General features: G+C 30.0%; 1 long non-coding RNA gene across 1 annotated transcript; it reads left to right on the top strand.

Moving 5' to 3' along the window:
- The first annotated feature begins 1,056 nt into the window (after positions 1 to 1,056).
- Positions 1,057 to 2,381, top strand: LOC132938356 (uncharacterized). The gene is made up of 3 exons (XR_009663903.1): positions 1,057 to 1,160; positions 1,968 to 2,183; positions 2,293 to 2,381. It is a non-coding gene; the product is annotated as an uncharacterized LOC132938356 (long non-coding RNA).
- The last annotated feature ends 2,517 nt before the right edge of the window (positions 2,382 to 4,898 follow it).

Genomic DNA, 4,898 nt, shown 5'->3' with positions numbered 1-4,898 from the left:
ATGGCAACGAACTAGCGGACAAGGCAGCCAACGAAGCAATATCATCACCCGGCTCGGTATTAATAAACAAAATTACATTCCAAGACGCACTCATAAAAACAAATAAACTAACTAAAAGTCTTTGGCAAGACTCGTGGGAGAAGACTTCAAACATAAATAAATTAAAAGAAATTAAAACATCAATCGACCCATGGAAAACTCCTCCACCCTCATCCAAGCACGAAGAAGTAGTCACCACAAGAACTCGGATTGGTCACTCCCGTCTAACACACCTGCATCTCATAACAAAAGAAGACAGCCCGACCTGCGAACTCTGTGACAAAGCGCTGACAATCAAACACGTCACACTTGAATGCCCCAAGTTCATCAACTCTAGACAAATTCTCGGAAACCCATCAACAATGCAACAGGCACTTGGCGAAGCGAACACTAAAAACATATATAATTTTTCAAAAACATAGGCTTAGCAAAATTAATTTAGAAAAATTACTAATAATTAAATAATTAAATGTATATATATCCCACAAAATCCCTATATTGTTAAACGTAATGTATCCCCATAGTTGTAAGACCAATATTCACTTGATATTTTTTTGTAATTTTCACAGGCTAATAACCTCAGGAGTTGAAGCCTTATTTAAATAAAAATAAAAAAAAAATTAATATAATAATATTTTATATCAGGATTCGTTAACGATCATGTCATCATTGAGACGTGAAATACGCTTTTCCCGGATTGATGTTGTAAGCCTAAACCAATCGATTGTATCGGTTAAAAGAGCATCATTTCAACAGTTCTACGATAAACAAACGTTATTTACTCATGTCATCATTCATAAAAGTGTTTCTGAAATAGAGGCAAGTAAATAAAACTGAGGTAGTAAGTTTTAAAATTTTAAAAAATATAACAAAAATAGAAAAATAATTATTATGTTTAACTGTTTAAGTTAGACGTTAGTATTCCGTTCGTGTTACGTTCCATTAATTTTATTTTTAAATTCTAGTCAACTTTTATTGTGTCCAAATGTAAAGCGCATTTCATCGATTGTGTCAATGTTGTGTCGTATGAAATTCGTGATATATGTTCAAAAATACATTTACTTACTGATTTAAGTAACTTTCAAACCTCAAACAATCGGCCGCTTATCTGTCCTTTATTTGTAAGTACTCATTAAAATTAAGTACCTACTTAAAAATATAACTTACCTTACAACATTTATAACACCAAATTACTTCCAAGAGTAGATATAAAAATAATATTTACGCTGTATTTATTAATGAATTTAAGTCGTACATTTTATTAACCACCACCCCTTTCAAATATTACTTAACGCCGAGCCTGATATGATAGTAGCCACTAAATCAAATTTTCTTCCAGACACTACGGATAAAGAGCTGATTATTGAAGCAAATTTCCTGCTCCAAAATGCAATAATAGACACACACACAAATACAAATAATTGTAAAATAAGTAATGCTGCGATCAAAATCTAAAAATGTATTATTGAAAAGGATTTATTTTATAAATAGTATGTTTTTTATACGGAATATGTGTTCCATACACCAGACAGATGCGTACTTGCATAATATGATTCTATAAAGGAATAATTTATTTTATATGCATTGGAATATTTGATTATAATTATTTTGGTTGTGCTATCTGGTTTTCCTGTTTTAATTATTAGTAATTTCCATTATAATTCTATATGATTGTTAATTAAATAATATTTTTTCAAGCATCCAACCCATCAACTCTCACAGGGCTTGTTTGCTACTTTTTGTAAAAAAAAAATAATAAATTTACCGATTGTATAATAAAATAATAATGAAACAAAAATATATATATATAATATACATATATAATATTTTATACCTACATAGAAATAGTTTTCAACATTTTACTTCAAAGATATATTACATCTAAATTAAATGTTTTATTATTAATACTTTGTTTACATATTTTGTAGGGTGATTACGAGTTCAATAATGTAACATTCAATGCTAATAACTTTGGGACCACGTTTAGTTTTCCAACAGAAAAATGGTGGGAACATTATTGGAAATTCCAAATTATATTCTCCTCTAAAGATAGACAGCAAGTGGTTAAAACATCTGCAGATTTTTATTTTATAGAGTTTCGAAGCCGAAATCGTCCACGCAAAAACTAATAATAACAATTATTGGTATTTATATAATTTTCCATTATTAACAATTATTGAATAAAAATAGAACTTCCATAAAATGAGTCTACGTGATGTATTATTATTTTTTTTTATTAACTTTTTTTATTAGGCAATCTATTACAATAGTAGAACAATAAGCTTAATTGATAATACTATTGGAAGTTAGTACACACATAGGAAACAAAGAGTGAAGATGCCTCCCAGGGGAAGTACCTACTTCGTCAATAGATATTAGATAGTTATATGCTTATAGCTATAACTTTTATGCACTATAAAATATTAAATAAATAAATATATAAATATATAAATATATAAATAAGTGTACATTTTTTATAACTCATGATCCACCAAACCGATTTCGATAAAAATTTCAGGGAATACTAAGATTGATATGTAGATGGTTTCTGTGAAGTGTGTATGCTGTGGAATAAGTGGTTCCAGAGTTATGGTCTCTTGAGTGCACCACCTAGGGACACGGCCAAAAACAACAACAACGTCTATACAGTTATTATTTTTTTTTTTTATTTTGGTTAAGGCTTCGACTACTCAGGTCATTAGCTTGTGATACTCTAGGGGGGGAGGGGTACTGTAGATTTGTTTACTCGTGATTTGTTTTGGCAGAATTTTTAATTTGGGCACCCGTAGGTATCTGCCATGCCCGGGTGGGGGATGGCGGCACTTGTTCCCCGGACACCGTGACTTGCACGGAGAAAAATGCCACCCGGTGGTCGAGGATCGAACTCGGACCGGCTGTGCCGAATCCGTCGCGTTAGACCACTCGGCCACCTCGTCCCCCTACAGTTATTTTTATCTATGTATATAACCCATAAAAATTAAAAACCATTAAAAAACAAAAATTTCTATCGTAAATCTCAAAATTCCTGTTTGAGCACCTACCGGGCAGGACCGGCTCAAGGGAAAAAATTCAAATTCAAATTTTGCCGCCCTTAACAATAGAATATTATCAGTATTTTGAAAATGCCGCCCTCTTACTAATGTGCAGCTTATGTGCCACCCTAGGCTTGGGCCTATGTCGCCTACCCCTTGAGCCGGGCCTGCTACCGGGGGTGATCACTTCCCTTTTTAAATTAGCCTATGACACTCACGAAGAATTTGGCTTTGTATTGGTGAAAGAATTTTCGAAATCAGTTCAGTAGTTTCGGAGTTTATCCCGAACATACAAACAAACGCCATCATTTTATATATTAGTATAGATAAAAATGAATGTTTGTGTGTAGATTAGACCTCTGGGAAGAAGATAATTTAAAAAGCAAGGCTGGGCAAGTTAATGATTTTTTTTAACTCAGTTAAGTTAAGTTAATATGCACCAATAACAAAAAGTTAAAAGTTAAAAGTTAATTTAACTATAGGTTAACTCAGTTAAGTTAAAAGTTAATACACACTTTTTGTTAACTTTTTACTAAGTTAAAAAAAAGTTAATTTGTTTATACAACGCTAGCGTACTTAATTTTTTTCCAACCCAAAACTAAATTATAGGATATACCTAGTGTTTATACTTCATACAGTATTTCCATATAACTTAGTTTCGAATGATATAATTTTTAACTTCAAACAATTTACTACACATATTTTTTGACATGAAAACGAAATAGACTAAAATAGTGAAATATTATAAAATTCAAAACAAAATAAATTAATTTAACTTACTTCTTAAAATGAAAAATTAACTCGTTAATTTCACGTTAATCAAGATAGAAATGTAGTAAGTTAACAGTTAAGTTAATGAAAAGCCAAAAGTAACTAGTTAAGTTAAAAAGTTAAAATAATATTAATTTTTTAACTTAACTTTAACTTTTTAACTCGTTAATACCCAGCCTTGAGTGTATCTAATAAACCATATTATGTGCCTGGAATTTTTTATTTTTGCAAATGAGCAAATTTTAACTTAACACTAAGTTATGTTACTTTTTTTTCAAAGTTAACTTTTAACTTAACGAGTTAACGAAAAAAATACGAGTAACTTTTAACTTAATTTAACTTTATTATTTTAAAATAATTTAACTTAACGAGTTAAAAAAAATTGTTAATTTTCCCAGCCTTGCAATATTTTACATATATATTATATATATATATATATGTTACGGGTAAAATACAAAATACGATTAGTGTTCACATTATCCGGATAATGAACTACCTGTACTTATTGGATAAAGTTAAAATACTATTTATAAAACTTTATTTCGTACATTACCTACTCGGGTATTTTACACATTATCTACGACTGAGTTGGTAAAGTACTCTGATAATATAATGTATACGATAAAATAACCATTGTAGATAATTGTTTTTGAAGAACCATAATGAATAATATTTAGTACAGTCGTACAGAAAATTGGTTTGTTATCATCTTTACTATACCCGCAGGCACCAGCTGAAGCAGTGGAAAAATTAACCACTGAACGAGAATTGGAAGAAATAAATAGTAAAATAGTTCAAATATATAATTAATAGTTTAATAGTAATAATAATAAATAATTTTTTTGGATTAGTATAATTTGGTGTTTGCTACTAGAAAGACTGTATAATTGAACCATTTTAAGTGTTTGATTCGTTAGTCATGTTGTACCGACGTTATCAGCTTACGATTATAGTTATACGAATACTTTATCCACAGCACACCGGATAATGTATAAATTGATTGGATAATAAATATTTAAGGTGGATAATGTAGTATAAATATTACATTACACTGTT

The sequence above is a fragment of the Metopolophium dirhodum genome, chromosome 2, assembly GCF_019925205.1.
Source record: "Metopolophium dirhodum isolate CAU chromosome 2, ASM1992520v1, whole genome shotgun sequence".
In the NCBI taxonomy this organism is placed as follows: Eukaryota; Metazoa; Arthropoda; class Insecta; order Hemiptera; family Aphididae; genus Metopolophium; species Metopolophium dirhodum.
Note: the sequence above shows the minus strand (reverse complement) of the source record. Positions and strands in the feature narration are given on the sequence as shown.